A 17,012-nucleotide genomic window follows, 5' to 3' on the forward strand; every position below is an offset into this window, starting at 1 on the left:
AAAAGCCTATAGTAGGATTGGAAGAAATAAAATTAAGCTCATAATAAAACTTCTCATTGCTATATGTACAAAAAATTTAGAATCATAGAAGATGTCACAGGTGAATTTATCTTAGAGTGTCATTATAGCTGAGGTTTGAATATACATATAAAATAGAAAACAAAATATGTATTTGTATTACCATTTTATCTCCATCACCTTGTATGACCAAACCCTTGGTTAGCCAAAGGATGAGAAAAAATAAATTGAGGTAGGTTGTGCTCTGGGCCACAAATCTTCTTTCCTCTCCAATTCATGTAATTTTGCAAGGCTCTGTTATATTATTAGTTTTGGCCTCCAGCTTACTTTGGCAAAAGAATATATTCAAAATGGTCGTATCCCATGTCTGGGCATAAGTTTCATGAGATTTTGTATGTTTTCTCTTATGCTATGCCATGGCCACAAGACGAACAGGCTTGGGCTAATCCACTCATCCCCTCAGAAGGAAGACAGACTCACGGAGCATAGTGTCCCATTTAAGGTTCCTCAGCCTAGATAAAGTACAGCTACCTAGTTAATGTACAGATGTGTGAGTGAGTGCATCAGAAGTGAGCCAAGTTGGCAAGGAAAGGCCAGCCTAGTTCAGCTGGCCCTCAGCTAACTCACGGACACATTCACCATAGTTGTATATGGCTTTTTTATACTCCTGAATTGGGCATTATTTAGCACTATCTAATTATGAATAAATAATATAGTAAGCAATCATATATTTTCTAAGTATGTTCCAGACTATTTCTACAACTCTTTGAGATAGATATTCTCTTCTCTCCTAAAATTTCTAATATTTCTCCCCTCTTCCTTAATTTCAGCTTAAATAACATTTCATCTACACCTTAAAGATTAAAAAATGACTGATTAAGTAATGAGTGCTAGAGGAAGAACACTTAAAGTAGTCAGAACGTAATTGCAAACGTCCACATTAAAGAAAAAGCTTGACTTGCTAAAACAAAACAAAACAAAACAAAACAACAAAGACATGTTATAAACATGGGTATGTAGATATTTCTTTGACATACTGATTTCATTTCCTTTAGATAAAAATCCAGTATGGGATTGCCAGATCATATGGTAGTTCTGATTTTAATTTTTTGAGGAACCTCCATACTATTTTCCATAGTGTGAGTAAGGCTACACAGAGTGCAGGAGTTAGGACAGGCAAGCCCTTCAGCACATGGCAAAGAGGTTTTACTTTTTTACAAAAGCAATGGAAAGAATTTTAAATAAAGGCAACAGCAGACCTATTAACATTCTTGGAAAATCACAGTGACTACTTTGAATCTTGGACTGTAGAAAGTCAAAAACAATTTAAAAATGATGTCATCTTAGACAAAAATGGGAAAATAGAAGGAAATGGAAAGAAGTGTGTAAAATAGTACTATGTATTAGATATGACCTGTAGGATATTTTGTTATAGTGGTGATAGTAAAGGGGAGAAATCACAAATGGCTCAGTGTGTGTGTGTGCGCGTGTGTGTGTGCGTCTGTGTGTGCGCATGCACGCATGTGTGTATTTGATGTACCAAGAAATTGGTGGGTTTATTTACTGAGATGGAAAAATGAGTTAAGGAAAAGCAGTTTAGTATTTATTAGAAGACAATTAGATAAAATGCAGCATAAAAAGCAGAGACTAAATATGAGTGGACTTTCTGGACAAAAAGTATGAATTTGAGGTATATCAGAATAAATTTAAGCTAAGCAGAACAGTATAATCTCATTTGGAAGGGAATTGTAAGAGAAAAGAGAATAAAAAATTTAGACTAAAGCACCCAACTTTTTGAGTCAAAAGCAGTCCAGAATCTGTATAAGGAAGGTGGCAATAAAAGGACAGGAGCAGACCAAGGGAGGAGGAAAACTGGCAGAGTGAGGGGGCCTGGAAGCCAAGAAAGAATAGGCTTTCAATGAAGGAGTGCATAACGGCAGTAAATTCTGTTAAGAGGTCGAATGGGGTTATTAGCAATTGATTTGGCAAAATGGACATTATTGCTTAACTTTACAAAAGAAATTTCCATAAAATATCAAAAGATTAGAGTTTTAGTACAGTGGATTCAAGAGTATATTGAATGTAAATATATAAAGCCCACGAGTCATGACCATTCATCTGTACCTTTTCCTATATGGAGATCAGAAAAAAAGCACTTTACATCATTAGGGAAGTGAGTTTGATAAATTCTTCTTTTTTCTTTTTTTCTGATATGGTATATATAAAGCATTGTCTTTTCTGAGGGAATCATATTTTTGAGAGAGGGGATTATCTAAAATGGTAAAATTCATGAAGATGTAAAAGGGATTGAGTTCCATAGCACAAATGCAGGGATTTCACACTGAATATCACATGGACACTTCTCCCATTTTAGCATGAGAAAAACACAAAAAGTTGAGCAAGAATACAGTATAGGCGATTGTAGAGGTGGAAATATTACAAAATTCATCATACTTTCTAGAACAGACTGTCAGTGTAATTGCAATGCAACCCCATGCCTCTCACAGATATAATGTGTTAACAGGTATGCAGAACACGTCACTAAGGTATGAGATATTCTAACAACCTGTAAATACACATGCACAAATATGGCCGAAGATATTAATAGCACCCCATAGACTATGACTACAGAGCAGAGATCATCCCCCCAAATACGAGGTTATTAGTAAAAATGAAACCTAAATAAGAGAGAGAATATATTATTTCTAACCGTGTGATCAAAGCAAGGAGATGACTGTTGTACATTGATAGTTCTAATAATGACTATATGGTCATTGAGACAAGGTTGACATGAAAAAAAAATTAAAGAAGAGAAGGTACAAGTATAAGGTAAATTTTATTCAGAGACACTAAATCCACACTAAGAGCTGTGGGAAAGATGTATTCATTTGGCTTTTCCTAAAGCATGAAGCCATGCTCTGCTGAAACCATTTTACTTTCTTTGATTTGAGTTTGCACCACGAAAAAACCTGATAATACCTTTCCCCGGAGGCCTGATGCTGAGAATGAGGGTCGAACTGCTTAGGAGACATGATAAGTCTTGTCACACAAGAGGGATAACATCCTTTGAAATGTAATCAGTTGGCTTTCTGGGGAAGTTAGTTGCCATTAACTTGTCTTTAAGAAACTGTTCGTTTTTTATTACTCTAAGAAAATGGGTTTCTATATCTGAAAATTGGAGGGCCTAAAATTGGAACATTTTATTCCATCTAAGTTTACTTCCACAACTATCAGAAAAGCTCAGAATATACTGCTCTCAATACACCCTTTATGAAACATGGCAGAACATGCCTCAGGTTTAGAAAGCTGGTCACTTCAGAACTGCCCATCGGGATTAAATGGGGTTTCTTCTGTTTATAAACTAAATAAAGAATCTGAAAATGTATAGTCTTTTTGTCAAGAGCCTTCTCCTCCTTTTGAGCCACTTCGCACTGGGCTTCCTAACTTAAGTGCTAATATTAGTGGTTAAATAACTTTAGAATTAGCCTTTTTATTTGGATTTAGAAAATAAAACCTATGTTTAGATAGCAGAAAAACGGTAGGTATACTGTTAGGCATGCATCCTCAGACTCATGTTATTTGCTTCTTAGTTCTCTATTCGACCCAGCTCTTTTAGGAAATCAACATCATAAGGGCTAGATATTAAGGGATGCTTGCACCCAAAGAGTCTTATTCATGGAGTTGCAATTGAATTTTGACTCAAGCAGAACTAAATCGTTCTGCTTAACTACACTTGGATTTCTGCCCAGTCATGAAAATAAAAACTCAGAAAATGGTAAAATAGAAACGTGCGGGAAAACAAACTATTCAAAATTACTTTGGGGATTAAATATAGAATCATTCAATGGTAATTATTTAGAATTAAGAAGTGGCATGGATCCAGAAAACTGTTTATCAAACAAAGAAATAACATTAGATAAAAATGTTCTCAGTAGGTTACTTTTCAACAAATTTTATAGTAAAATCTGTTTTATAAAACCTCTGTAAGTAAACACATCTTAATACTTTATGAATTTATATAATAATATTTACATATATTTTGCAAATGTTAATACTAATTTGACATTTTCAGGAATATCTAGCAAGTATAAAACCAAGTGACATAGATTAATGATAAGACCTGTGAAATTGAAGTTTTGAGATTGTTTTAATTTTAATTCCTTGCTATCAAAAATGAACTATTATAAACTGAGCCTAAAAGAAATATAACCGGATAAGATATTTTAAAATATTATTCAAATTCTACTTTTCCTCTTAATATAAGTCTCTGAGTATTGATGATATATGAGGCTGAGACAAAATACTTAAAAACATATATGAATTATTTATAAAAGCAATCTAATAAGAGTTTATAAAATCTAACATTACAGAATGTCAATTTAGCTCCTTTTCCCATGTTTTAATTGGATTATTTGATTTTTTTTTTTAATGTAAAGTTGTTTGAGTTCCTTGTATATTCTGGATATGAATCCCTTGGCAGATGTATAGTTTGCAAATATTTTTTCCTGTTCTATAGGTTGTTATTTCACTCTGCTGATTGTTTCCTTTGCAGTGCAGAAGCTTTTTAGTTCAATACAATCCCATTTGTTTAGTGAAATAAGCCAGGCACAGAAAGAGAAATATCACATGTTCTCACTCATAAGTGGAAGCTAAGAAAGAAGGAAAGAAAAAAGAAAGAAAAAAGAAAGAAAGAAAGAAAAGAAAGAAAGAAAAAGACTAAAATAAAATGTTGAACTTTCACTAGGAGAGAACAGAACTATAGTAACTAGAGGAGGGAAAGGCAGGGGCTGAGTGGGGTTAGGGAGTAATTGCTTAAGGGACACAAAGAATAATTATAATTTGCAATGATGAACATGCTAATAATATTGATTTGATCATCACATACTTTACACAAATACTGATAGTCCACTCTGTATAAATACATATAATCCATTATGTAAATAAATAAAAGCTAACATAATGGGACACTTGCAGTGTACTGGATAGGACTCTAAGTGTTTTATAAATATTAGTTCGTTAAACTCCCAAAACAGCTGCATGAAGTAGGTACTATTACTAGTTTCTTTCACAGAATAGAGAACTTAGCCACAGAGTAATGGAGAGTTTTGTCCAATATCAAAGAGCTACTTAGTGCAAGAGTTTAAAATACAATCTAGGTTTACTGAGTTATAATTATTAGTTTCTTTTTTTAAATGGAGAAAATATTTGGGACTTTATGCATTCATTCAAAAAATATTCATTTGAAGTACAAAGATGGAAAAAGAGATATAAAAAATAAGAGCAAAAATAGCACGACTTAAAGCATTATTTAGACAGGTAGTTTATTTTGGGAAACAGCTAAGTATAAAACAAAAATGCGAAGAATATAATAGATGCCTAGAGAGTTTAATCAGAAGTCACAGTGTGAAATTCTAAGACATAGAAGGCTTCAGGGAGCACATGGCATCTGATCCGTCTTGAAAAATGAGTAACAGTTAACTAGAAATATGTCCATCAGAGATTAATTAAAATGTATGAGATTTAATAATTTCATATGATAGATTAAATATATATAGAGAGAAAAAGATCATAGATGCAGTTTGTTAATCTTTTAGAAACAGGTAGCATTTTGCAGACTATTGCTCTCCGGTATTTACTACTAGACTAGAAAGAGTGAAGGAAAGAGGAAAAAACTCATGTTGTAGATAGGAAACAAATGGAAGTTTCCTCCCTCACACACGTGTCAGTGCTACAGTCAATATAACCATCCCTAAACATCATGTTACACTTAGTGGTAAGATCTTCTTTTCACATAAAATATCCTTAGGTAAGGCATGAGAATCGACTAAACCATAGCACTTAATTAAACCACCGAGAGAATATAATTATTGTCTTTGTAGGCGGGATAAGTACAGGTGGAAAGTATAAGTATAGGCGGGAAAGTATAGTTAGTGTGGAAAGTTTAACTCTGTTCATTTTTGAAAATGGGAATGCATAGATAGAAAAAAAATGGCAAGAGTATTTGGATTATTAGACAACATTACACATGTTCTGCATTTTTGAAGATTCATGAAGAGTCAAGAAGAGTGAGTGAGGGGGAAGGATGCTTACCAAGAACACATTTCCCAATTTTCAGGTACCTGGAAGGTAGTAATCTCTTTCAGGACACTGAAAAACATCCAATTCTTTCCTTGCATGCATGAAAAGTTCCAGGTACCTGGCCTTGTTTATTTAGAATGCAAAGATAAATTGTAGGGAAATTTATTTCTAAAATAGACCCAGCAGAATTGCGAAAATTGTATTGAGCAGTAAGTAGTAAGAGAATCAGCATAGGTTCTGAAACCAAGCAAACCTATTAATCACAACTCTGCCATGTATTAGTGCTCTGTGATTTTAAGAAATTTACAATCTCTCTGAGCTGTCTTCATAAGCAAAGTGAAGATAACATCAACATCATAATTTTATTGTGAAGAATATGTGAGGTTATATATGAAAGTCTTTTATGCTTGAGTATTAAATGATAAGCCTAGATAGATAATAACTAACACTTGTTTTAGTGTTTCATAGCAAGGCTTTCTCTCTCTTTCTTTCTTGGGAAAGTACAGTCTACATTGATGAGAAAGTTCATAAATAGTAAGTGCTGAATAAGGGTTACTACTGCATAAACAAAAGTATTCACACAAATAGCATGAACTACAGTCTGTTTCTGAAAAATCTCTGCCAGAATATTAATTCTTAATACCCTGCTCAATGCACATGAATCAATATTGATTTGGAAAGTATATGAGACATTATCTCTTTATCTTCTACAAGTAATAACACAGATGTATTGCTTAATCTCATAAATGAATGAATAAAGGAACCAATCAATCAACAAATACAATGGAGAATCTGTTACTTAACGTGTGATCTAATACTTGTGAAATTAAGGCATTCAAAAGTAGTCCTTTACTTATTTTATAAATACTTTCATTTGTAAAAATGTTTATAAATAAATCATCATGTTTTGCCTATCTAGACCAAAATGTTTTCATATATAGAGAACATATTTATAGATTCTCAAAAACATTCTTTATATGGAGTCCTAATATTATGTTTGAAATTGTTTAGATTAGTTCAGGAAATTATTTTTCTTTATAGTGTGCAGTTAGCTTATTTTCTCTTTCACTGAGATATATCTTAACATTGAAAAAACAACAAATAAATTTACATTTCCTGTAGTATTTCATATAACTCATGGTTCTGGAAATAATTTTTAAGATGTAATTCAATTACCAATTGTGAAAGCCCATCTTTTAGACTTCGGGTTGATTCTAAAGAAAACAAAACAAAACAAAAAAGTCACTCTTTGTGGCTTTGGACCAGTATACAGGCACATCTGGCTCAAAGGGTTAACGTGAGGGAGGAAATGTTGAGATAGATTCAAGGGCTACTCTAATTGGTGAATGTGACACACAATTATAATCCTGTTATCACTACATATTCACTATATCCTGTGTGAAAAAGCATCAAAATAGTATCTATACTAAGTGCTATTTCAGAAGTTGTAAGATTTATGATCAATAAGATGTCCTTGTATGAGGTGCTGGTAATCTCCTAGTTACAGGCAGTGAAATTAAATTAGTGCCTGCTCAGATTTGTCCAGTAGTCCTTAAGAGGCCTCTTATTGGAAGAATCCCTATGCAAACTCTAACTAATTTCATGGACCTATTCATGCCTTATCCAGCATAGGAGATGTTCTTGCAGAATTGCCATTGTAAGTTGTAAATATGAGTTATATATTTTTATTTCTATCACTGCTCTATTTGCCATATAACATATGTGCCATCGCCTTGGGTTGAATGTGCTCCCAAAACTTAGTCCCCACTGTAACTGTTGAGGGTGGGAAATCCTATTATAATAATTGAAATGCAGGGCCTTGAAAAGGTGATTAGACTATAGGAACATGCTGTAGTGGACGAATTAATAATTGTGGTCAGGGACTTTGGTTCTGGAGACTTTAACAAGAGAGTGAATTAGGAGGTTAGTCTCTCTCTCTCTCTCTCTCTCTCTCTCTGTGCTTCCACTATCTTGCAATGTGAGAACCCTGGATCACTGTCACCACCACCAAATGTGTTCCTTGGACTTTGGACTTCTGAGCCTCAGAAACTGTAAGCAATAAATTTCATTTTCTTATGAAGTACTCAGTTCCCGGTATTTTGTTATGAGCAACAGAAATGGACTAATACAGTCATTTTATATTTCTAGTAAACATGTCTTAAAGCAAAGAGAAAAATGAAAAAAAAATGCATTATATTGAAACGAGATGAAAATTAATTATTCAGATTACTACTTTCTGGACCAACAAATAGGCAGACAAGTTATAACCATAGTAAAAAGTCAATCTCAGTAATAAATAACTTTATTCACGTATTTTTTTCAACAGAAGCTATGTTAAACAAATTACTCAGTTCATCATTTGGCACTCAATTTTCCTTTGATCGTGTAGGCATAGACTCAAGATAATTATTAGTCACGTTAAAGTGCATCGGAAAAGTTGTTTTTCATTTCAATAACAAAATTTCAGTTCTCAGAGGTGCTTATTATCTTCATTATATGCTGTCCATTTCACCATAAGAAATTAATTTAAAGTTTTTGTAATGGAAATCTATTTTTACAGTGATTTACTTGGAGAGACATCAATTGGCTTAAAGTATAGAACACTATTTCAGTTGTCACACCTCATACACTTGCAGGTACAACATGTCAGTGGTAAAGAAAATTTCTTTGAGATTTTCCCCCCCAAATAGCTGTTTTGTGAGTTTTATTGACTGTGATCAATAGCTGGGATAACGTTTAACCAATATGCACCCTGTGGGATATTAAAGAAGTTTGGCTTTTTCTTTACCATAACAAAAAGTCACACATCTGAGGGATATCTCAGATTCATTTAAAAAATGTAAGGTTCCCTTTGTTAGCTTTGGGGATGCAATTTATTAAACAAGTCGTGCATCCAGAAAATAATTTTTCAAAAATAGATAAATAAATAAAACAAAAGGATCATTTGTCACATGATATATCGGGTATCATGCTTAAGTGCTTAATAAAATGAGCAACTCACACAGCACATGAATATTTTGGAAAACTTTTCAAATTCCTGAGCCAAAATCTCCATCCAGTGGAAAAAAGGTAAAGAAGTAAAACTTCTGCAAGAGCAATAATGTTACTTCCCTGTATTTATGCCTCTAAGTAACTCACATATCTGAAATTCCAATAAGCTTGAGTGCTAAAAATGCTATGAAACCTTTCCGGAATTTTTCATTTCTTTGCAAAGGTCGCATGAAATACAAAAATATTAAATACAAAATATAAAAGCTGTTTGGATGTTAGTCTCCTGTCAGGATATCCAGAGAATATCCCTAAGCCAAGGCTTAGGGGTTCATTAGGGGGCTGAAAGAATTATGCATGCCCTCTTTGAAAATATGTTCTTACCAGGGCAGGACCGTAATTTGGGGAGGCCACAAGACAGTGATGCTACTCTGTTAGGTACATTTTAGCCAATAACTAAATAATATTTAGAGGTCTTCTATATCTTCACTGAAGCATGGAAAAATGACCAGATTCTTGTCCAATCCTTATTCTGAGTTAGCTATGTGATTTGGGGCCAGCTTAGACTACAGATATGCTCACCTGTGAAAGAATAAGGTTGTCTTAAGTTATCTCTAGTTTCCCTTAAATTCTAAGGTGTTATATGCTCATGACATTTAACAGTAAAGTTATTAATCAGTCCAAGACTGCAAATATCAGCAATATGAAGGTGTGATACAATTACAAAACACAGGTTATAGACAAAGACTTATGGTTTTAAGCAAAAGCCTGCCTTCTGTCTGTTTCTACTCTATTTTCATTGCATGTCTCTAGTGGATTGTTGTCTTTCTATCATAAGATTCTGGCATAGTTTTGATGAGGGTATATTAAGGATTGCTGTGAAGGGACCATTTAAGTTTGTCCATATTACCAATAAGCTAAATTTTTACAACTAAATTTGGCCCATAGAAAGAAAAATTGTACATCAGATAATATCTTTAACATGAAAATATTCTGAAACACATTTGCTGGTTATAGTTCATCTTTCTTTTCAAAAGTTTGAATCCCGCATTCAAACTTTTATCCTTTTTTTCAGTCTCTCTCTTCAATTTTTCCATATGACTTTGTCATTGCTTTGAAATATCTCATTTTTTGTTATTTTATAACACTCAAAAGCAATGTGGTATTCCTAACTCTTATCTCATCATGAATTATGTGAAAATTTCAGAATTGCATAAGGAAAGCAAACTCACCAGTGAGGATGCAGTAAACAGATGAGAGGAATTTGTCTACCAAGGCTATAAATGAATCTCAGAATAGGTCTGACTAAACGCTTTGATTCTCTACAACAATTTTTTTAAGATATCTTATGTTAGAGAATTTTTTTTTAATTTGGCCAATATTTCTCAATTTGATCACAATTCTACGTATTTCTGATGTTAGCATATAAATCAACTATCATTTTCTAAATAGTGCCACCGTGAGCATTTGAAACAACTATGCAAAATATTTAATATTTTCTTTCTCTTGCTTTAAAGCTATTATGCAAAGAAAAAATTCAAATTGTTAACAATAAGTAAATGTATAGATAAATTAAGATTATAAATCAGAGTGGAAAAGAAAGAAAGATGGGGACATACACTTGTTCATGTAAATTCAGCTACTAATGCTCTTCATCACATGAGAAATGTGATTGGGCATTCCAATTTCCAATCATTTTCTTTTTCTTGTACTAAATCAAGTAGTGTATATCTTTGATTTACAATATGGAAAAAGTCTAACATTGAGAACAGTTTTATTCCAGAGATGCTCAAGTTAAAAAGAAACTTGACTGTATTCAGCATCTCCTTTTTCCAGGGTATGAAATGAATCCACACAAAGAGTCACCCCCAGGTACTGGAATTTGATCAATGGCTTTCTGAGCATTTTAAACATTCATTTGTTTCCTAATATGTGAAACCTGATTTTTGTAAATGCACAGTTTGTTGTTGTTGTAGTTGTTTTGTTTTGGTTTTGGCTATTTTAGTTGAAGTACATGAGAAGCGACATACTGTGATTAAAAAAAAAAATCAAAATTTTCAATGTAAAGCAAAACTGGGTTTGCATTCTGAATCTTCTATTTTATCACCCTGCAAATTTGGTCAAATTAGTTAATTTTCTGAGCATTAATTTCTTCATCTGTAGAATAGAACTGATCACACAGACTGTTTTAAGGTTGTTCAAGGATTTATGAAATGATGCATAAAGTTCCTGGCCAACAGATAGCAAACAATGAATGGCTACTATTTTTAATAGTCTTGTCGTATAAGTTCACATTTCCAAAAGCTCTCTACCTTCTCATATCCAACATAGGATCACTCACCTCTCAGTAGCTAATCCATAAAATTCCTGAATTCCATTCCTAGTACATCAGCAAGTAAGTGTAGCCTATTTAAATCAAAGATTTTTTTCACTGCTGGTACACACCCTGGCTCTAGTTTTATTTATTTATTTTTTGAAAGGCGATTATTATATTGCTGCAAATTGCACATCTTGTTTTGAGTTTAAAAAGACAAAGCCTGGACGTGGTATGCTTTAAGAAATCTGAAGAGTCTCCTAATAGTTTAGAGTATTGAAATCCAAGACTGAAGCCAGGAAGCTTTTTGCAAAGGCCTGTAAGACTCAAACTCCCTTCATTACCAGTTCTGTAAACTTGGAGTTAATTGCATTTCGGGGCACATTGAGAGGTACATCTTTTCAATGTGCTTTTCCTTAATTAGTACAAACATTTGTTCCCTGAGAAAGGTGAAAATATAAGGCTTGCTTTTCTGTTTGTTAATGCTTTCTGTTATTTATTCACTGTTTGCACCTAGAGGCCCATATGAATGACACATTTTTATTAAAATCAAGAACAGATATTATGTAAATTATGCCCCCAAACAGAAGCTATGGGGTCTAATTATTTTAAGGCAGCTTTAGCAGGATTCATTTTAGTTGTCTAACCAAAACAAAGCAGAAAGAGTAATGCATGTGCTAATAGAATTATGTTTTTGTATATTAGAATTTGGAGACAATGGACAAATCATCTTTGCATTCCAACAACTGGGATAATGTATGTATATAGTGAGTCTTCAATTAAATACTCCCAATAATATGGGGCAATTGCTGAGGCAATTTATAATATCACAGGCAATTAATTATCTATAGAAATAACTTATTTTATTGAATGAAATGTATACATTGAAAGCTTCACACAACTATGCATGCATATGAATTATACATATGCACATATACCTCCCCAAAATATGTTTTCAAAATTTGTTTTCATGACTATAATTAGCACTCCAGTTTTATCAACCTACCACTGTGTTTTACTCTATTTCAGGATTTCTCAACCTCAGCACTATTGACATTTGGGGCCAGATAATTCTTTGTTGAGGAAGCTGTCCTGTGAATTACATAATGAGTAGCACCATTCCTGGGGTCTAACTCTAGGTGCTAAGGTGCTAGTAGTACCCTACCGCCTATGGATTGAAGCTTGTATGCTCCCCCCCTGCCCCCGATTCATATGCTGATTCCTAATCCCTGATGTAATTGTATTTGGAGGTGGGTTCTTTGGGAAGTGAGACTGGAACCCTCATAAATGGGATTAGTGCCCTTCTAAGAAGGAGTTAAAGAGCTCACTCCCCCTCCCCCTCTTTCTCCATGGGAGGATATGAGAAGTTGGTAGTCTACAATCTGGAAAAAGGCTCTCACCACAATCCAACCATCCTGGCACCCTGATCTCAGACTGCCAGCCTCCAAACCTATGAGAAATTAATTTGTTTTTTATGAGCCTCCCGGTCTGTGGTAATTTGTTATAGCAGCCAAACTGACTAAAACAGAAAATTGGTACCAGAAATTGGTGGAACCCTTAGCATTTGTGCCTTATAAGAAGAAACAGGAGAGTTTTCTTCCTTTCTTTCTCCATTCTTCACCATATGAGGACACAACAAACCAGAAGGCAGACCTTCACCAGACACCATATACGTTGGCATTTTGATCTTAGATTTTCCATCCCCCAGAACTGCGAGAAATTAATGTTTCTTGTTTATGCTGCACAGTCCAGGGTAATGTGTTACAGCAACCTGAACTGACTATAACAATCCCCCAAGCTATAATAACCAGAAATATTTCCAGACTTTGACAATTGTCCCCTGGGGTGGGTATTTGGTCCCCTGATGAGAACCACAGTTCTATGTTGAATGGGATATTTTCACATATATTGGAACATAGGAAGCAACACTAAAAGAAATTTGTCCTTGACCTCAATTTCTCCTCCTTTAACCTACATTTCATCATATTTAATCCACCTTTCACATTATTTTCAAAGTTCATTATTATTTATTTGGAGATGCAAATCTCCTTGCCATTGTTTCATTTATAATTATTCAAGCTCTTCTATTTTCTCTTTTCCCCCATTGGCATTGCTGCCAGAAAAAATTTCAAAGACCTTACCTTAGCACAAAGCCTATTTGTGATCTGTCTACAGTCTATCTTCTAACCTCATTACTTGCCATTCCTCATTCACAGGTACATAACAAACTACAATTCCATCTTCCTACTCTTTAACATACAAATTTCTAACCTAAATTATGTGTATCAATTTAATCTTCCTCAACTCATTCCCTCCAGGAAGTTCTGTATACATTCTCTGTACACATTTCCATGAAACAATTATCACTTTTTTTCAAAGCATGGTGGTTAATTTTATATGTCAACTTGGCTGGGCTGCAGTACACAGGTAATTGGGAAAACATTATTCTGGATGTTTCTGTGAAGGGTTTTTTGAGGGATGAGATTTACATTTAAATCAGTAAACTCTGAGTAAAGCAGATTATCACCCATAATGTGGCTGCTCCCCAATCAGTTTAAGATCTTAATAGAACAAAGACTAACCTCCTCCATGCAAGAAGGAAATCTGCCAGCAGATGTCCTTTGGATTTCAACTAGAACTCTTTACTGTATTTCCAGACTGGCTGGCCTACTCTGCAGATGCTCAATTGTGTGAGCCAATTCCTTAAAATCTCTCTCATCTGCGTGCTCTCTCTCTCTCTCTCTCTCTCTCTCTCTCTCTGAGATTATTAGGCCTGAAAGTCAACTTAACATAAAAACATCTGCTATTCCCTAACCCTGTCCCCATACCCGCCTCCCTTTCCCTCAAAGCTGGTACATTCTGATAAGATCACCTGGTACAACTCAACCTGTCCCCCTACCTCCTCCTTTTCTCTCAGGCTGGTGTGTTCTGATAAAACATCTTGTATGAAGCAAAATACCTGCAAAGCCGTTATGGAATGCTGTGTGCTCAGAATAGCTGCCCAAGCCCCTCCCAGACAAACCCTATAAAGCCTCTGTGAGTCTGTATGAAGGCAGAACACTGATCTTTCAGTTTCTCCTCCAGGTTCGCTGGAGTAAACTCCCTTGCTTGATAAAATTTGGCTCAGAGTCTTTTATTCTGTTTGTCTCATCGAACTAACATATTTAGAGCTGAATGTGGGGCCCAGGATTGTCAGCTCTCACTGCCCTGGCTTTTCAAACCTGGTGAGATTTTCTCTCTCTCCCCCTCTTTCTCCCACTCTCTCCCTCCCCAGGAATGGGGTCTGGAATCCAGAGAAGGACTTTCTCTTGCAAACTGGGAAGCAGTGGGCAACAGCAGCTCATCTGGGCTTACTCCCAGATCCTAAGTGGTCCTTAGTCCCCAGCCCTACTGACCCTTAAGCCCTCTTCTCTCTCTCTCACACTCCCTTTTCCCCAACTGGATATCCAAGCCCAAGGTTTTCTCAGATCCACCTCTCCATCGCAGTCTCTTCATGCAGCACCAGACATTAATCACTTTCTAGGTGAGTTGAGTTTTATTTTTTCTCTCAACTTGCAGTCCTCTAAGAACTAACAGTCCAAGACTGTCTCACACTCACAAAACTCCCAGCTGGGTTGGTGGCTTTGCATTGACCACCAGGTGACCAAGACTCCTCACTATTGGGGATGCCTGATAATAGAGGCTAGTCTCTCACTCACTTCTCAGTCCCAAAAGTGTTGTGGGGACACCTGCCTCACTTTTTGGGATGTTAGGAAGTTAAACTTTCCTCCCTTACCTAAAACTGTGGGCAATCAAATTTCTCATCCTCCATAAGACTCCACTCTGTGATATCTCCTCTATAACTTAAAGATGCGTGGTCTTGCAGCTCCCATTCACCCCAGGAGGATTATCTTCTTTTGTAATACCACATGACCTCAATACAAATTGGATAATGAAAGCTGTTGGCCAGAAAACAGCACTTTTGATTTTCAGATTCTCCATGATCTAGGGAACTTCCTCAGTCACAATGGAATGTGGTCTGAGGTCCCTAGATCCAAGCCTTTGTCTGTTTCCACTCTCATTCCTCTCTGTGCTGCTCCTGTAACTCCTACCAAATCCTCTTGCTCCGTTAAAACCCATCCAAATCTTCTCCTCCTTCTCCACTGCCCTCCTCAACTCTTGACTTTGACCAGAAGGTTCCATTGCCTTCCTTACCCTTCGATTTTGACCCCACAGATATGGCTGCACTGCCCCAAACTGCCCTGCAACTGCTGCTGGGAGTTGGGAGCCTGCGAATGCCCCAGCCTGGGATGGTGCCCATGCCAGCACCCGCCACACCTCTGTGCCTCCTACTTACATCTCCAATCTGTACCCTTTTCCCCCTGTCCTATACCCTCCCTTCCTTTAATTCATCCTCATGGACTACCGCCTTCTCTTTAACCAAAACCCTAAAACATCCAGACAACCCTTGACCTTCTCCTATTCTTCCCCTTTCAGAAGTAGCAGGAGCTGGGGACATTGTTAGGATCCATGTTCCTTTTTCCTTCAATGATATGGCTTAAATAGATAAGTGATTCGGATCATATACTACAGATCCTACTCAATGCATAAAGGAATTCCAACGTCTCATTCAATCCTGTGATCTCACCTGGCATGACATCTATGTTATCTTCTCTTCCACTTTAACCCCAGAGGAGGTAGAGCAAGTCTGGACTGCTGTCCAAACCCATGCAGACTCCATGCACACTCAAGCTCCCGTCCAATCCAGTGGGTCTGGCAGCCGTCCCACATACTGAACCAAATTGGCACTACCAGATAGGAACCCCAGATAGAAAAAGAAGGGGTCACATGCTCATGTCTCATAGAAGGGATGAAAAAGCCTTCTTTAAAAGCAGTCAATTATGACAAAATCAAGGAAGTCACTCAGGAACCAAACTAAAACTCTGTACTCTTTGTCTCACCTCACCAAGGCTGCAATAAAATATACCAACCTGGACCCTGAAAGAGAGGGAGGAAGACTTTACATCAGTACCCATTTCAGTTCCAAATTGGCTCCTGATATCTGCAAAAAACTTCAAAAGTTAGAGCAGGGCTCCCAAACTCCTCAAAGGAATCTAATAAAACCGGCCTTCAAGGTTTTTAACAACAGAGAGGAGGAATCTAATACTCAGAAACTAAAGCACGACCAAATCAAATGCCAGTTACTGGCTACTGCCATCCAGGGAAATCAGAGACTGCGAACACTTCAAGACTGTAAACAATGAGGTAAGCCTCCCATTGCTCCCCAAAGGTAATTGCTTCAAGGGGGGCAAACCAGGACACTGGGCAAGTGCCTGCCCAGACCTGAGGCTCCTGCCTGGACCCTGTCCACTGTGTGGTAAAACAGGACATTGGAAGTTGACTCCAGCTACCTCCATAGGACCTATAGAGCCCGGTTTGAAACCATCCAACCTGTTGGGACTAGCCACTGAGGACTATGACTGACAGGGCCCAGGGCTGCTGACACACCTATCACAACTTCTGTACTTCAGGAAGCTGTAACGATAGCAGATAAACTCTTTTCTTTTTTATTGGATAGAGGGCCACACATTCAGTGCTCTGACAATATTTGGGCCAGATCTTTGATTCCTCCATT

General features: G+C 36.1%; 1 protein-coding gene across 1 annotated transcript in view; it reads right to left on the bottom strand.

The window, feature by feature from the left end:
• Positions 1-17,012, bottom strand: part of CDH18 (cadherin 18) — a 342,030-nt gene that overhangs the window by 69,881 nt on the left and 255,137 nt on the right. The window lies entirely within an intron of this gene.

This window comes from Cynocephalus volans, chromosome 2, assembly GCF_027409185.1.
Source record: "Cynocephalus volans isolate mCynVol1 chromosome 2, mCynVol1.pri, whole genome shotgun sequence".
NCBI classification, from domain to species: Eukaryota; Metazoa; Chordata; class Mammalia; order Dermoptera; family Cynocephalidae; genus Cynocephalus; species Cynocephalus volans.